A 19,240-nucleotide genomic window follows, 5' to 3' on the forward strand; every position below is an offset into this window, starting at 1 on the left:
ATATATATTCATGTGTTAGTTGCAAATGGGCTTTCATCTTACTCTGACTGCAACAGAAAGAATACGGCAGTTTCTGGCGCACCTTGGCACCACCAAACCCTGGATACCCTGGTGTCAGCTTAACCAGATATGGAGGAACCGCGCTGATCGTAAAACTGGTTTGTTTGCCTGCTACGTGTTTCTAATTTGTTTGGCCCTTGTCCAAAGTTCTCAGGTGACATTTCCAGGTGTAACCTGTAAAATATTAATATGAAGCTTGCTTCAGCTGAATAATCACATAAAACATTGTTTGGTTGTAAAAGGGCAGAAAAGATGATATACAGTCATAAGAGTAAAGCCCCACTTTGTGGATGTTGATACAAAGTCATCAGAAGGTGCAAGAAATAATTTAAAGTGAATATACCATCATGACTATAAAATTATTATTTTTTTCAGTACTTTATGGGTGCCAACGTGGGGATCCCAGTGGTATGGCCCTTTTTTCAAAACACGGCCTTGTTCCCATACTCGGCACTGTTTTTGTGTTGTGCACCGGCCCGGCTCTATGTACTGGAGGTGGGCCCGGCACCACCCAGTGTGATAATATCCCCTCCCCTTGGTGATATAAGGGGTGGGTATATCGCCACGCTGGGAGTGCCAGGCCCACCTCCAGTGCCTAGAGCCGGACCGGGGCATAACAAAATAGTGTTGAAAAAAGGACTGCACCATCAGGATCCCTGTGCTGATATGGTACTGAAAAAAAATCATACTCATAATGGAACATTCATAATAAGAGCAGAAAAATGGTGGTACTACAATACTTATCAAATGTTAATGGGGTCCAGGCATAAAGCATCGTACAGCCTAAGAGTGCCGAGCCTAGTGTGGTGAGTTGGGCCCATGTGGCCTCTGGCTTAATGGTCAAGCCACAATAGTAAACTCCCTTATTGCTAAACCAAGTACTCATAGACCCCCCTCCCCCTTCCCAGCTCAAAGGGTACATGGAGACCATGAAAGTCATTTACTTTCACCAGACACCACCACCTGAGGCATGACGAGATGGCTGTTGTGTAGCTGGCTTTTCCACTTGAGTTTCCTCCTGATGTCAGCAGTGTTTTGTAACCTCGTTGCATGCGGGTCTCTTGATGGTCTTGAAGTTGTTTGCTGGACAGACAAGTTTGAGCAGAAACTTCTTCCATGTTCATAACTATCATGACCTTCCAGGGCTCAACCAGGAGTGGAGTAGCTACTGTGTTTTTTATGATAGTTGGATCTGAGATTACATTAGACTGCAGTTGACTTGGTTTGTAAAGTATTTTAAGGGCTTGCTTGGTCATTCTGTCTGTGGTGTTAAAGTCTTTTGGAAGCTGGAAGTTGCCCACTTCTGAGGGTGTACCTGTCCTCTTTGACTGAGCCCTATCAGGATCTGTGACGCAAGAGTGCATAGGCATTGAAACCATACCACCCATGGGCAGTGACCCATTTTACAATCCCTTTTACTCACAGACATTAAAATTTGCCACTTTGGCCATTGTGTGAGTAGTTGCCGGACAGCCAGGCCTACTTGAAACTGAAAAGCCTATTTGCCCCTCAGCTGTAGACCCTTAGGGTAATATTACACAGGCCGATGAAGGCCCGATAATAACTGTAAACTAACGCTGATATGCTAGATCGGGCACTCTAAAACTGGAGCGTGCGGGACCCGGGGAGAAGACCGCAAGAGGAGCCCTGCAGCCTGGATGTTAATGTATATGGTCAGCAGCCGGCCACGCACCACTATTACACACAGCGATACGCGGTCGGGGTCCAACAATTATAGGTTCAAACCTATATCAACGATCAGCCGATGATAGTTGTTATCGGCTGATCGTTGTATTTATTACATGGAGCGATAATCGGCAAAGTCGGGCGATTCGGCCGATTATCGTTCCGTGTAATAGTACCCTAATAGTTGAGAATTAGCTGGTCACTCCCTGTGTCCCCTTTGAATTTTACTTTCCCTAACAAAACACCCAAGTTGTTCACACCTTTAGCATAAGCAAGGTAGAGATTTGTTACTCCTGTATGTAAGTATGGCCTCCATTGCTAGTGTCGGCCTTTCCCTGCCGGGTGATCTCTACAGTGAGTTCCCTCAACAAATTCATAATATCTTTAACAAACTGTAGGAACTCCATCATTGGCACAGCAATTGCACTCATAGTTTGCTTAAAGGTGTTGTCTGGGATAAAATTATATTTTACAACACTGCCAGGGGTGCAGGGGAGATCTCAGGTACATATACTTACCTGTCCCACTCCATCATTGCTGCCGGGTCCACCGCCCCCAACTGTCCTCCACCGCCATCAATTTTAAAACACCCTGTGAAGCACCGTTCAGGATGGAAATGGAAGCTCAGTATAACCAGTATGGGGTCTGTACTGAGCTTCCATTTTCCAGTAGACTTGAGTTGTGAAGACTCATCCTGTTCGTGACGCCAAATGTAGGGTCGGGTTTCCTAAATTCAAAATATGACAACACTGATGACACAGTTGAACAAATTATTTTCTCTCTTTAGCATCAAGACTCGATTTTCTGCATTGATCAGGGTGGTCAACTTGTTAGTGACGTCCTGCTTTCAGTGTTCACAGTACAATACTCAGGTTACTGCCTTTTGGACCAACAGACTTTTAGAAAAACAATGCAGTACTGTAAGAAGAGATGATAATTACATCTATCACGTTATAAAACAAGTCACTCCAACCATTAGGACTCAAGTGGTGGTTCCACTTCACATCTCATAAGGCATCGGTCCTCCTATAACTATAATAGGGAAGTAAAACTAGTTTAACTGGTTCTACTTCCCTACTATAGCTCTTAATTCTCTCATGCAGAACCCCCTACTGATCTCTGTCATGACAACCAGTCAGCTAAACTAATGCTGCCTTACCTGCCCAACACCTCTTGTTCAACCACCTCTATAGACATTATAAGGAGGAACACAGACCAGTAAATAGACCATGATGGAAATCCCCATAAGCTTCAACCCCCCCCCCCCCCCACACCATTAAATATGATCACTCTCACCAGACACAAGCCGAGGCATAACACAACATGTTTAAACAATTTAAAGGGCCTGTACTCGCCAATGAAATACTTGTTCGTCTCTGCTATGTATGTATGACCTTATAGATGGTCAGATAGAAAATGAGGTCACCTGTAGGAATTACGTGTTACCTTGAATAGTAAATTCTTTCCTGTCATTTTGGTTTATTTAAAGATGTCTGATGTCGCCATCGTCTACGTAGATTTCCTCTTCGTCGAGCCACTCCATTGTAAGCTGCAGATTATATTTAAAACTTTTTTTTGTAAATAGGTGTGATTACAATGGCCCTTTATTGCCTCTTATAATGCTTTTATTTTTTCACATATTGGGCTGTATGGTGTGTCATTTTTTGCGCCATGATTTCTAGTTTTTAATAGTATCATATTTGTGTAGATGAGACATACATGATCAATTTTTATGAATTTTATTTTAAATACAATGTAATAAAAATAATCATGTCTGGTGTTTTTTAACCGCTTTTTGTTTACACCGTTCACCAGGCGGGAACAACCTTGATTTATTTAAATAGATCGGACGATTACATATGCTACGGTATATAACATATAATATGTGTATTTTATTTTATAATTTTTTGGTGTTTTATAAAATGGGAAGGGGGGTGATTTAAAAAAATTTTTAACTTTTTTTTTTTTTTACACTTTATATGTCCTCTTAGGGGACTTTAACATTTTTACATTACTTTTCTAACGCTGATCATTGCTATGCTATAGCATTGATCAGTGTTATCTGCGATCAATGCATAGAGCCTGCCTGTGCAGACTCTAAACATGGATGGCCAATCTGACTGCCGGGAGGAAGGTAGGGGACCTCCGACAGCCAGATACAATGATCAGAACCCCCGCAGTAACACTGCGGGGGTCCCGATCGGTCAGTGACAGGAGCACAGCTCGCTGCACTACAGGGGTTAATGGCGGGCGGGCGGCCGCGCCGTCATTAACAGTGGGGACATGGCCGCATATAGCAGCCGGTCCCCACGTGCTTTAAAGTGAGCTAAGCTCCTGAGCTCACATCAAATGGGTCTTTAAGGGGTTAGATAGATAGATAGATAGATAGAGAGATAGATAGGAGATAGATAGATAGATAGATAGGAGATAGATAGATAGATAGATAGGAGATAGATAGATAGATAGATAGATAGATAGATAGGAGATAGATAGATAGATAGATAGATAGATAGATAGATAGATAGATAGATAGATAGATAGGAGATAGGTAGATAGATAGATAGATAGATAGATAGTGTGCACAGGTGCTGTCTAGAGCACCTAAGTAAGTCACTCTTTCAGGTTAACAAAGTGGGAGATGTAGTATTTATTTTTAAATCACCCCCCCTTCCCATTTTATAAAACACCAAAAAATTATAAAATAAAATACACATATTATATGTTATATACCGTAGCATATGTAATCGTCCAATCTATTTAAATAAATCAAGGTTGTTCCCGCTTGGTGAACGGTGTAAACAAAAAGCGGTTAAAAAACACCAGACATGATTATTTTTATTACATTGTATTTAAAATAAAATTCATAAAAATTGATCATGTATGTCTCATCTACACAAATATGATACTGAAGAGTTAAGGGTCAACTGTTTTATACCATGTGTTTGTAGGCTGACCAGTCACAGGTGTTCTTTCTTTCTAATCTTTCCTATCCTTCTTCTTTCTCATCCACACTTACAGGAGGGTTTAGATTTGCCCCTGAAGGAGGAATTAGTTCCGTGTGGGAGGAAGTACAGGGAGTTAGTTGTTGGAAACCCAAGCAGAAAGACGTGGGAGACACTAGCTTGTTGCAAAGTTATCCTGCTATACCCTACATTCGCTATGCAGTGCTAAGTTCACCGCAGGGGAGGGAAACCACCTAGGATAAGCCTTGCCCATGCCAAGAACCTTTCTAAAACGTGCAGGGCAGTCTCCTGACACTAAAAGAACTGACCCCAGTAGGACAAAACTACCAAGGAAAAGGTCTACGTATCCTACTGCGCAGCACAGGACGAGTAGGAAGTCTCGGGAACCCGCTACACCCAGATAACCGACGACTGAGGCTTGTGCTACCCACCTAGGACAGGTTCTATGCGACTAGGGGGCCTAGGTGGTCCAGAGCCATAAGAAGGCATCCATGAGTACGAGTATCACTTATCTCTTCTCTCTAGACTCTTGTTCTTTCAGAGCAAATATACTACATTGGGCAGGGCTCCTCTGGCAACTCCTTTCTTCCTTCTTTTCACAAAGCACTTACTTCTACATAGCACCTACTTCTACAAAGCACTGTTTCTACCTTACTGTCAGCAACTACGTTTTCACTGTCAAGATTTGCACTAACTGTATTACATGTAAAACCAGCTAAACAGGTATCAACATCACACCTGTATACACCTACACCCGAGGCCCAGATTCCATCACAAAGGTGGCTGAGTATAAATCAAACCCAACTTAGTGTACATACATCACAAAGCATATACAGTGCAGCTATGAGTGCCGTGGACAAGGGAAGCAGAGACACCATGTTCTAGCTGTCACCCCGTTCTGTCACACACTCCATAACTCAACAGACGCATTTTATTTAGCAGATCAGTTCTACACTAGGCCGTAGCCCATTTATATCCATGCCATATCCTTAGTACATAAAAGAGAAGGAACGCACTGATCTATCCTGAGGAGCAGTAGACTGTGCTGATCATCCGTACACCCGGCCAACTTCATATATCTTGTATCTAAAGAAAGCAAGAGAAAAAACAACTAGTGTAAACATAATTGGGGAGATTTATCAAACTGGTGTAAAGTAGAATTGGCTCTGTTGCCCCTAGCAACCAATTAGATCCGACCTTTGGCCCAGTTCACACTACGGAATCGGAGCCAAAATTCCGCCTGTGTGGCGGAATCCTGCCTTCTATCTGTTTGAATGGGAGGGCTCGCCCTCCGCTCTCTTCCCCTCTTCATTTAAAGACTTGACATGTTAGTTCTTTGAGCAGAGAGACGCTGAGAGCGGAGGCACGTGAGCCCGCCTATTTAAACAGATAGAAGGCAGTCGGTGGGTGGGGGGGGGGGGGTTGTCCACACAGAATTTTGGTGCCGATTCCATAGTGTGAATGCATAATAATGTAAATGGCTTATAAATATCTTAGAACAGAAACTCAGTGGGTGGGAGCAAACAGAAATGAGTTGAACACATACTTCCCAACTTTTGTTGGGAGGAAAGAGGGACATTCACAGCAATGTACCACACCCCCTATAGCCACGCCCCATAACCACGCCCCCCAGATCCACATCACCTATTACCATTATATAAGGAACTAATATCATCACCACAGCTTCACCACATAGTGACATAGCTCCTGTTATTCCTGGTAGTAAGCAGGGCCGGATTGGCCATAGGGCATTTCTGGCAAATGCCAGAAGGGCTGGTGGCCTCCAGGAGATGGTCCCGTGCTCCTCCTGACCCGGCTACTCCTTTCTCCTACCAGAGGGAAAAGGAGTCACTGGGCAAGGAGGAAGACGGGATCGACCAGCCCACAATGCTCCAGTCAGCCCCCGGATGATGCATGGCTGACGGGGGTGTCCTGTCCTATCCGTGGGCAGCGCGCGCATCAGAGAACTCCCTGCGCGCCTGTGGCTCTGACTTCCGGCACAGGGAGCACTCGTTAGAGAGGCTCCCTGTGCCGTAAGTCCTAGCCCCGGCGCACAGGGAGTTCTCTGATGCGGGACAACACAAGGGAGCCATTGCCCCTGGTAGGAAGGCCTTTCCCCCTCCCATGTAGCCATTGTCCCCTGGTAGTCTGGTAGTGAACTCCCTCTCCAAGTAGCTATTGTCCCCTATATAGTAAAATAAAAATAAATTTTTTTTTTGCTTGCAGTAGAGCTCCGGTGTCGCCTCTCTCTGTTTTGAGCGGCAGAGCTATGGGAAACGGAGAGGCCTCTTGTGGCCGGAGGCATAATGATGTTTTTGGCCACAAGTGTATTGGCAGAGCAAGAAGCCAAAGGCTTCTGCCCTGGGGCACTGTGAGCGCGCATCAGAAGTGCTCCCAGTGCCGGGGACAGGGGGGACTGCAGCGGGACGGCGGGACATAACCCCAACATCGCAACTTCCTCACCAAATCTGGGACAGTTAAAAGGTATGTGTACATACCAGTATTAACCTTAAACTCCCCATTTAGGTCATACGGCTGTAGAGTATTGAGTTTGAGCTTGTGGATCCATAAAATTTCCCTTTTTTTTGTTAAGCAGAGTGTTTCTATCCCGACCTCGCCTAAAAGGGGGGCCTTATCAGTAATCACAAATCTCACTTGGAATTCTGGAATCCCCTTGAAGCTCCTACCCACAAGGTTCCAATGTTGTCTGACCACCCTAGCCACCTCCAGCAGTCACACAAGCTATGCGAGCAACAGTCTGGTTAGGTCCGGTAACACCTGTATTACCGCTCAAGGTTCTCTCTTATGTTTATTTAATAGTTGTTTAAGGTACGCTCTACCTCTGAACTTGCCAACCATTTTTTTCTAGTGTATCCAACATGACAGCTCGGGAATCAAGGACTTTCTTAAGCTACGTACCATGGCCCTAGGGTGACAACAGTAAACTTTAAGACGGTAAGTGAGGCATGTAGACCTGTGTCACTCAATGTCAAACCAACATCAGGAAAGCTATTCTCTTCCAGTTAATCTCCTAAACTGAAGACAATTCTCCATGATTGCCTGACCATACCAACATTTATCATCTATGAATGGCCACCACCTCTTGTAGGGTCAGGAAATTACGAGGAATTGTCTTAATTTTAAGGTTAGTACTGGTAGGTAGGTAGATAGATAGATAGATAGATAGATAGATAGGAGATAGATAGATAGATAGATAGATAGATACTGTAGATAGGGGATAGATAGATAGATAGATAGATAGATAGATAGATAGGAGATAGATAGATAGATAGATATCATTGTACACAACTTCACTTAGTTCAAGATACTAAACCATTGGACTACCGTGTTGCACTATAGAGAAGGCCTGGACCAGTTGGGAGTGCACACAATCATGTACACTGGATGGTCTTAATCTGGAATATCAAATTTTGCTGTTTGGCCAATCACAGGGGAAGAATCTAGAAATAATACAGACCTCAGTACTAGTGTTGATCGAGTATCGGGGTGCTTGGGTAAAGGTGGCCAACTGGCCATATACTATCAATAACTGACTTTAAATACCTCCCATAGAACCCTATTTAACTTTTTTTTGTGCACATTTTTGTTCTTTTCATCCCTTAAAGGGATGTTTAAATGAAATAGACTAAAATTAGAACGAAAAAAAGAAGAAAAAAAAAACTGCCAGCATCCTCCCGTGGTTCTATCGTGTCTTACAGAAACGTTTTTGTTAATTGTGCCCTGCGCCCACATGGCGCTTTATGTCCACATGTGGGGTATTTACGGACTCAGGGGGAATTGCTCTACACATTTAGTTTTTTTTTTCCTCTTTTAACCCCTTGTGAAAATGATAAATTCAAGGCTAAACCAATATTATAGTGTAAAAAATTTAATATTTCATTTTCACGCCACATTGTTCCACATTTGTGCCCATCACCAGTGGGGTCCATATGCTCACTACACCCCTTGTTACATTCCTTGAGGGGTTTAGTTTCCATAATGGGGTCACTTGTGGGGGGTTTCAACTGTCTTGGCAACACAGGGGCCTTTTGAATGCAACATGGCCCCTCGAAATCCATTCCATCCAAATCCAGCCTTCAAAAAATTTTACAAAAATTACACTAAATGTTGGTCTAGCCTTGATTTTTTTCCATTTCCACAAGGGGTTAAAAAAGAAAATGAACACAAAACGTGTACGAAAATACCCCACATGTGGGCATAATGTGCCATATGGGCACAGGGCAAGCGACCAAAGGGACAGAGCGCCATTTAGAGTCTGGAATGGAGGATGGAGGCCATGTCGCAATTACAAAGCTCCTGTGCTGCCAGGACAGTAGAAACCCCCGACAAGTGACCCCATTCTGGAAACTACACCCCATAAGGAATCTAACAAGGGGTACAGTGAGCATATGGACCCCACTGGTGATGGGCACTTACGTAGAACATGTGCCGAGAAAATAAAAAATACAATTTTTTTCATTTTCACGTCCCAAATGTGGCCGTCAACAGGGGGCCATATCCCCGCTGCCCCCCTTGTTAGATTCCTTATGGGGTGTAGTTTCCAGAATGGGGTCACTTGTGGGGGGTTTCTACTGTCCTGGCAGCACAGAGGCTTTGTAATTGCATCATGGCAAGTCTCTAATGGGAATGGCGGCCAAATCTATTTAGCTGGGGAAAAGGGACAATTCTAATTTATTTGGGGGTATTAGGCTAATTATTAGTTTATAAGGTTGAAAATGACAGGTGTCCATCAAACTCAACCTGTGTTGATCCAGAGAAAGGCAAAAAACCCTCGTGAGGCAGACGACAGTAGCCTCATCACAGGGGAAAATTCCTTCCCGACTCCATATTGGCGATCAGAATAATCCCTGGATCAACGTGACCCCTGAAATAGGAATAAGGGACAGAATTTAGATAATGTAGAATTCCAATGACGTGTAGTACGCCTTGAAGCGATCCAGTATGCAGAGGCCGGGGTGATCAGGACAGGTGTCACACTGGAAAATGGTGTCCTTCCTGATCCCCCTGTTACGCCACACTCTACACTTCTTCTGGGGTCTCCCTTTCTCCAGTGTGGGGGACGTCACCTGGAAAATGTTGTCCTGGTGCGATACGGGGTCCTTCATATCCAGAAGCGCTGGGTCCGCTCCATGGCTGCTAAATATTAGGGCTCTATTACTACTTCTGATATGTTCGGATCGTGCCGCAAGCTACAGGGCAGCGAGGGACCAGAAGAGGGACCGGAAGAGGGGGTGCTGGTATAAAAGTTATCCCCGTACAGGTGGTGACCTTTATCCAGCAGTGGGAAGATCAGTTCCCGGACGATCTTCCCACTTGTTCCGAGGATGGGGGGGAGGGGGCATCTGGGGGCATCTGGGGCTGGATTCGGGTGTCCCTTCCTTCATACACTCTAAGGGTACGTGCACACTGCGGAATCGCGACAGATAACCCTTCGTGCATTCCACAGCTGGCACCCACCGGCGGACTGATGCGGGCGCGCGTCTCCGTCCGTGTCATAGACTCCATTCTATGCACGGGCGGATTCCACTCTCCGTCCAACGTGTTCATTCTTTGGATGGATGATGGAATCCGCCCGTGCATAACATGGAGTCTATGACACGGGTGGACACACGAGTCCGCATTAGTCCGCCGGCGGGTGCCAGCTGCGGAATGCACAAAGGGTTATCCTTCGCCATTCCGCAGTGTGCACGTACCCTAAATCTGTAAGTGTACCCTGAGGTACTCTCACAGAGTTTGTAGAATTTCATACCGTCATCTCTTATTGGGACGGTACTGGCGGAAAAGACGTGTCTTGGGGGCAGCGTACGCTACCCCCAGACATGTCACTGGATGATGAGGATGATGAGGATGAATGGAGGAAAGAAGGATCCCCCCATTCATCCTCACTGGCTGTTTCGGTGTCGGAGGCAATAATAACGTATCCCTCTGGTATATGGGATATGTAGTGGTGTAGTGTCAAACTTTATTCAATGTAGTGTGGTGTAATGTAGTGTTTTTTACGTGTTTTTTTACAGTAAGTATTAAAAAAAAACCTACGCCAACAAAGGAGTTGCTGATAAATGCCGCACTTATGTGCGGCACTTATGTGCGGCACTTATCAGCAGACCGTGGCAGTAGAATATAGAAAAAAAACACCCTACGCCAAAAAGGAGGAGTTGCTGATTAGCAGCGCACTTTCGTGCATTGATAGGGTGCGGAAAATAGAAAAAAAAAAATTGGGAAAAAAAAACAAAAACTTTTTCTACATTCTGAACATCCCTGTAGCTGCTGATAAGTGTATTACACATATCAGCTGCTAGAGGGCAGCAGAGCGCAAAATCCGGAAAAAGACGAGTCTGGAGCCGAAAAAAGCCGATGGAAATAGCCGAAGACCCGACGGAATGACGGAGGACGCCGCAAACCCGGAAGATGCCGATCAGGACCCGGTGGGCCGGTGGCACCGTGACCACCATTACTTTTTACAGTAATGGCAGTCGGTGCCGTCCTCGGACGGTGACCCGATGCCCCGGAAAGGTTCCGATCGCCTCTATTGGCTGATCTGAATTGATCAGCCAATAGCGGCGATCGTAAGCACGGGGGGTGTTAACCACCCCCCGTGCCGAGAAGCTAAGATGGCCTGCTATGATTTATAGCAGGCCATCTTCCCCGATCGCTGTGTGCGAACACACAGCGATCGGGGAAACATCGGGCGTAAATTTACGCCCTGATGCGTTAAGTACCAGGGCGCAAGGGCGTAAATTTACGCCCGATGACGTTAAGGGGTTAAGGGATGAAATATACAAAAATTTGAATAAAACAATGAAATAGATCAATCAGGCACGCTCCACTCTGCAGAGTATCAAGCACCTGCCAAGTCTCCCATTGATGTCAATGGGGCACATTACTCAAGTAGAGGGCACCTGGTTAAATGATCAAGTTTACCATTGACTTTGATGGGGCTCGTTACTCGATCCAGCACTTGAGCATTGAAGTACTCACTCAAGACTACTTAGCAAAAGCACCAAAGCTACGCCAGCTGCCAGGCCGTACCCAGCTCCTCTACCTGCCCCATAACACCACTATACGGGTGCAGCAGAGCCCATCCCGATTCACTTGAATCCTTTCGAAGACTACTACTATTAAAGCAAATGCAGCCTAAGGAGCAGGCTGGAAAACCCCCAACCGGGATTCAGATAGATATATAACAGAAGTCCAACGGCACTCCGGAATCTGAAAAGCAAACTTTGTGATTTATTCCATTTGAAGTGAAACACAGCACAGCATATGCAGGTACGTGCAGCGTTTCAAAGCCTTCACGCCTCTATCCTCAGTCATACCCAGGTGAACAATACAACAGCTTTATATACATGTGTTACAATAAAAAAAGAAACATTCTGATAGGTACTTAAACATACTCATAGGTGCTTAAACATTCTGATAGGTGCTTAATAGAGATGAGCGTACCACGTGCATGCTCGAGTCCATCCAAACCCAATTGTTCGGTATTTGATTAGCGGTGGCTGCTGAAGTTGGATAAAGCTCTAAGGTTGTCTGGAAAACATGGATACAGCCAATGACTATATCCATGATTTCCACATAGCCTTAGGGCTTTATCCAACTTCAGCAGCCACCGCTAATCAAATACCGAACAATTGGGTTTGGATGGACTCGAGCATGCTCCAGGTTCGCTCATCTCTAGTGCTTAAACATTCTGATAGGTGCTTAAACATTCTGATAGGTGCTTAAACATTCTGATAAGTGCCTAAACACGTCAATACATCCTGTGCATAATAAAATCTATGATACTACAGGTGACTCCAAGTGTTATGCCGTCTTCAAACAGCCAATAATATCCTCTTTCTACGTTGTGTTCATAACCAACGTGTCCACTTATTTCTAGTATCTGTACCCTGACAGCTCCACACCTGCTCTACAGTCCATGTTGTTGTGGTTACCGGGATGCTATGTGACTCTCTTTCATTGTGTCTTGTGTACTCTATTTTTGACCCTTGTACTTTATCTTTTTCTTTGCCTTCCATTAGTTTTGTTAAACATTTTTAGACTTGTTTGGCGTCTTTTTTTTTTTTTTGTGTTTCCTTTACTGTAATGTGTGGCAATTACTCTGTCATGATCCGGGTGTGTTATCCTAAAGCTACAACCTCTGTGATCGTAATCTGGTGTAACAAAAGAACAAAGGTGACCCCCCCCCCCCCATGTGTGATCAGTATTGATTGTGACGTCTGGTGAATACATGGAATGGTGTTTGGTTTGTCCACAGGAGTCCGAGTGTACTGAGATTTCCTTTATAGAGAAGGGTTAAATATAGAACATTCAATAATAATTCTAGGAAATGGTCACATAGTCATTAACCCCTTCATGACCGAGGTGATTGATGCCCGGATGTCCGGGTCAAGTTAAGCAATGTCCCCCCCCCCCCCCCCCCTGCTTCTTAGAACCACAGCACTTTTATTATTCCACCTACAGGGCTGGTTACAGTGTCATTTTTTTTCACCATGATCTCTAGTTTTTATTGATATATTGGTGTAAGAGAAAAAATTTGATTTTTTTTTTTCATTAATTTTTTTTCTTATATATAATTTTAAACAATCAGCAATCCTGGTCTTTGCATTTACACTGTTCACCGTGCGGGGACAATGTTGTTATAATTTATTAAATCGGACAATTCTGCACGCTACAATTTGTAATATGTTTTTTTTAATGATTTTTTTATATATATATTTATTATTTGTATATTAGGATAGGGGCTAATATAAATCTCTATGGGGACATTTTCTTAGGGATTTTTTTTTTAAACTATGTTTTAAAACTTTTTTACCTTTTTTCCCCCCCACACATTATATATTGCATATATAAGATCCTTAAGGGACTTATATATACAAAGCTCTGATTGCATATACTGATGAATTCTGTGCCATAGCTAAGCATTCATCAGTATTATCGCCCATCTGTGCATAGAGTCTGCCTGAGAGCAGACTCTATGAACAGATCGAAGATAGAACAGGACAGAGGTAAGTGGCCCTAGCAGGTCCTGATCAGTCAGTGACAGGTCCTTGTCCTGGTGCTGACTACCTTTAATACCGCGATCGCTGTGCATTGCAGCGTTTAAGGGGGTTGATGACAGGCAGCTGTGGGACCACATCTGCCTGTCATTAGCTCTGGAGCCGGCCACACTGATAAAATAAAATAATGACATGGATATATATATATATATATATATATATGTGTATATATACACACATATATATGTGTGTGTGTGTTTTATTAGTTTTATGCATATATATATTTGATATTGCTGCGCGCACAATCATCTAAAATAGTAAATGAAAACATCCCAAATCCTTTTGTTCACGTTACATGGCAGAAAAAGTAGAATATCCTCATATACTGTATGTGGTACCAAGGAAAACTACAGATCATGGTGCAAAAAATGAGCCCTCACACGGTTCTGTTGGTGGAAAAATAGGAAATTTAAAGGGGTGAAAATATGGCGATGCACAGATTTATTTTGTTGTTGTTTTATTTCTTAGACCCGTTTAGCAGCCTACTTTTAAATAAAAAATCTTTTACTGTAATGTGTGGCAATTACTCAATTATGGTCCGGGTGTATTATGATAAAGCTCTCACCTTAGTGATTGTAATCTGTGTAACAAAGTAACAAAGGTGGCCACCCCACCCCACCCCACCCTCTAGGTGTGATCAGTATTGATTCCACAGGAGTAAATACATGGAATGGTGTTTGGTTTGTCCACAGGAGTCTGAGTGTATTTCCTTCATATAGAAGGGTTAAATATAGAACATTCAATAATCATATATATGGTGCCAACAAAAAATACACATCATGGTACAAAAAAATGACCCCTCACACAGTTCTGTAGGTGGAAAAGTAAACTATGGTGATGTACAGAATTTTTTTTTTTTTTTTTTTTAATTTCAGCAAAAACTTTTAACTATGAAAAAATATTGTCCCGCAAATTTGAATAAATGTAAGAATTGAGTAGAGCAAGGCGGTCCACAACGCCTGTAAAGAAATACAGCGAGAGATTCAGTCTGATCTGGATTATTTTAAATTTTATGTATTTTTTTACAATCATTTTTTTTCCTTTATTCTTGGCCTTTTCTGTATTCTTTTACATTCAATCAATGCTTCAAGCCGCAATTTTGTCAGCACAGAGATCACTCACAAGTATAGAATCCATGCCTCCCAATCTTTATTTACCTTCCTCACTCATCAATCATCTTCATCTGTATGAAGATTTCTATAGAATTGTGTATATGTCACGACAACGGGCCGATCCTGGCCGTGACGTGACTAGGGGGCAGGGGAACTCTAACCCAAAGATCTAACATAAGGGGGGAGGACAAGACAAGGGAATTGCATGGATTTGGGAGCTCTGGTTTCCCCTGGGTTGCACTAGCCCTACAGGTTGATTTACCGTTCACACTCATGCTTTTACGTCCTGCTCCAGGGCTGTAACTGAAGCCTAAGTCGCCACCTGACGCCTTCCACACACCCAGACACCAGACACCCACTTTGCCATGAACACTCCCTGTCACAATCAAACTTTTAGTGTTAATTAGAGATGAGCGAACTGGGTTCGGGTTCGAGTCCATCCGAACCCGAACGTTCAGCATATGATTAGCTGGGGCTGCTGAACTTGGATAAAGCTCTAAGGTTGTCTGGAAAACATGGATACAGCCAATGACTATATCTATGATTTCCACATAGCCTTAGGGCTTTATCCAACTTCAGCAGCCACCGCTAATCAAATGCCAAAAGTTCGGGTTCGGATCGACTCGAGCATGCTCCAGGTTCGCTCATCTCTAGTGTTAATGTATAAAAATGTCCAGTACTTGGTTACAAAAAGAAGGTTAACTAAAGACATACAGACACTGCAAACAATGTAAATAAAAGGGATAAAATAAGAAAGTTCTGATACCTAGCACAGGGATGCGTTGTATAGGTTCTTCCTCCCCAGGGGATTGGGCTTAGAAAAGGGAGCACAAACCGATTCAACTGGATCCCCAACTTTGTAACACTGAAATGTTCCCTAAGCGCCCTATTACATGGAACGATAATTGGCTGAATTGGGGCGATTTGGACGATTATCGCTCCGTTTAATAGAGACAACGATCAGCCGGTGAAACGATCATCAAACGACCCGCTCCTGGTCTTTTCTCCCGGCGGCTGCAGCGTCTGGGTGGCTTGTCAGCTGACAGACCGCTAAGCCAATTACAGGCTGCGGTGCTCCTGTCCAGTGATTGGCTGAGCGGCTTGTCAGCTGACACGCCACTCAGACGCTGCTGCCACCGGAACCGGGAAGCTGTGGAGCACAGGAGAGCGGGGAGCGGTAAGGTATCAGGTGTTTGGTCATGGGCTGCATAGAAATCGCTAACGATGTCCATGCAGCCCGTACTGCCCGATTATTGGGCTGTCTAAAAGGTCCAGTGAGCGAGCGCCATTCTAGCAGATCAGCGCTTGTTTATTAAAATGATCGGGCCATGTAATTAGACCCTAAGTTTCATTTTTATTTAAAGCCTGAAAGGGTTGACCTTAGGGATGTCAGCTGACATCTCTGACTTATGCTGCGTTTACACGGAGCAATAATTCGCCCCATCGTACGATTAACGATTTTGAAAGAACATGCGTTTTTTAGAACGATCAGCGTTTAGATGGAACGATATATCGCATAGAAAAATCGCATTGCGATCGTTTTACGATCGCTTAAGCCTATCCCACGCATAGGGTGAATCGGTGAAATACTGTTTACACGGAACAATGTGCAAATTTTTTGCAAACGACAAACGACGATCTAAGAACATGTTGTAAGATCAAAATGAACGATTTTTTGCTTGTCACTTGATCGTTCGCTGTGTTTACACGGAATAATTATCACTGAAATGCGATTGTTATCGTGCAAATTAGCACAATAATCGTTCCGTGTAAACACAGCATAAGCCCCTCTGGGCAGAGCTTCAGCCACCCTCCTCAGCCCTTGAGGGAACACACCTGAAAATTAAAAAAGATACTTTCCAAGGTTCTTGGGAGAAAGTACGGGCCCCAGCCCTTCTTCATAATTCATATCCAGGGGCGGATTAACTTTACCATAGGCCCCGGGCTGTTCACCAAACCTGGACCCCCCACACCCCGCTGTAACTATGGCAGCACTAGCCTGGTGTTCATAGTACAGGTTAGTTATTGTCATTATGCCCTGATTTGTGCAAAATTGCAGTAAAAAAGCAGCGATTGTTTGCAAATCATGGCAGAACTGTATGCAGGGACAATACACTATAAGGGTGCGTTCACACCTACAGGATCTGCAGCAGATTTGATGCTGTGTTCAGTTATTTAAATGAAATCTGCTGCAGAAAATCAGCTGCAGATCCTGTAGGTGTGAACGCACCATTAAAAATATAATTTTTTTTGGGGTGGTTATGGGCCCCTCAGGAGCTTAGAGCCCCAGAATACCACTCGAAAAGGACCTATTATAATCCGCTACTGTTCATATCTCATTGTTCTGATTCCTACCATATCACACATTATATTCTCCGGACAGTCAGACCGTGAGATATCCCTTATGTGATGATGAGGACTGGTAGATGGTACATATGTGGACTCTCTGCAATGTCCTCCTTATACTCAACACTATGAAATTGGTCCTATGGCTATACGTTTTTTTGGAGTGAGTAAAGATTGCATATTCCTATTTCTTTTCTGAAAGAGAATCCCCCCAGCTGATGATGGAGTCACCGGGCCTGGCTTTGGAGGTGCGATCTCAACGCTCTAACCACAATCTAATCCACCACCTCCTTTGCAGCTCCATGCCTATTACCCCTTGCAGAGAACATTTGGTCTTTCTCACAGTGTAAACAGGCGGCCTGACCCCAAGCTGGGCCTGCACACAGATACTATTACACTCAATTTATGAAATATCCATATAAAAGCACACCGCATATTATATCACTGTACACATTCATGAATAGGGACAGGACTGCCCATATTCCTCACATATTAGAGGAGATTTATCATCCATGGTGTAAAGTGACACTGGCTCAGTTGCCCCTAGCAACCAATCAGATTCCACCTTTTATTCCTCACAGACTCTATGGAAAATGAAAGGTGGAATCTGATTGGTTGCTAGGGGCGACTAAGACAATTCTACTTTACACCAGTTTGATAAATCTCCCAGCATGTTTGATAAATTTCCCCCATTTCCTCCTGAAAACCTCTATTGTTCTTCTCGCTCACTGAGTTATTATGAAGCATATGGTAGCTGGTAAACACCTTCAAAGCTGATCACATATAAACACATCAGTCAACTCGGCGCCCATTTTCTTGACCATTTAAAATACACCATCCGTAACCACCCTCACAGTTCCTCTTCCCTCACATGAGCAGAAAGAATGTCGTCTCCTTACTCATTTTTCCACCTAAGTTCCCACCTTCCACCATTGAACATGTGTATTACTATATCTGAAGAGCCTGGCAATCCGGCCAATCAGTGGCTGGGAAAAAATACAACTTAAAGGGGTATTCCCCCCAAGAGCAAAAAAAATGAAATGCTCCCAAACCTAGCTGGTCTTACTCACCAAGCCCCCCTGAGTATTTTGAGCCGTCCCCCGTCTTTCTAGCTGCTGCCGTTCCAGAGTTACAAGTTTTTCTAAAAGATAGTCTATTATCAAGATAGGAAACTACATTTCCCATCATGCAATGCTTATGTCTGATGATTGTGTAGCAGAGCTGAGATGGTGATGGGGATATAGCAGAGCTGAGATGCTGTTGAGGATGTAGCAGAGCTGAGATGGTGATACGGATATAGCAGATCTGAGATGGTGATACGGATATAGCAGATCTGAGATGGTGATAAGGATATAGCAGAGCTGAGATGGTGATACGGATATAGCAGATCTGAGATGGTGATACGGATATAGCAGATCTGAGATGGTGATAAGGATATAGCAGAGCTGAGATGGTGATACGGATATAGCAGATCTGAGATGGTGATACGGATATAGCAGAGCTGAGATGGTGATACGGATATAGCAGAGCTGAGATGGTGTTGAGGATGTAGCAGAGCTGAGATGGTGATACGGATATAGCAGAGCTGAGATGGTGATAAGGATATAGCAGAGCTGAGATGGTGTTGAGGATGTAGCAGAGCTGAGATGGTGATACGGATATAGCAGAGCTGAGATGGTGTTGAGGATGTAGCAGAGCTGAGTTGGTGTTGGGGATATAGCAGAGCTGAGTTGGTGTTGAGCATGTAGCAGAGCTGAGATGGTGATACGGATATAGCAGAGCTGAGATGGTGATAAGGATATAGCAGAGCTGAGATGGTGTTGAGGATGTAGCAGAGCTGAGATGGTGATGGGGATATAGCAGAGCTGAGATGCTGTTGAGCATGTAGCAGAGCTGAGATGGTGATACGGATATAGCAGAGCTGAGATGGTGATACGCATATAGCAGAGCTGAGATGGTGATAAGGATATAGCAGAGCTGAGATGGTGTTGAG

General features: G+C 43.9%; 1 long non-coding RNA gene across 1 annotated transcript in view; it reads right to left on the reverse strand.

The window, feature by feature from the left end:
* LOC138801451 (uncharacterized) overlaps positions 1–19,240 on the reverse strand; it is a 23,468-nt gene continuing 4,228 nt past the window's right edge. Inside the window, exons 2-4 of the long non-coding RNA XR_011364621.1 lie at positions 5,726–5,795; positions 3,193–3,295; positions 1–234 (exon numbers count right to left, since the gene is read on the reverse strand). This is a non-coding gene — a long non-coding RNA (uncharacterized lncRNA). The remainder of the gene's footprint in view (positions 235–3,192; positions 3,296–5,725; positions 5,796–19,240) is intronic.

The sequence above is a fragment of the Dendropsophus ebraccatus genome, chromosome 9 (assembly GCF_027789765.1).
Source record: "Dendropsophus ebraccatus isolate aDenEbr1 chromosome 9, aDenEbr1.pat, whole genome shotgun sequence".
NCBI classification, from domain to species: domain Eukaryota; kingdom Metazoa; phylum Chordata; class Amphibia; order Anura; family Hylidae; genus Dendropsophus; species Dendropsophus ebraccatus.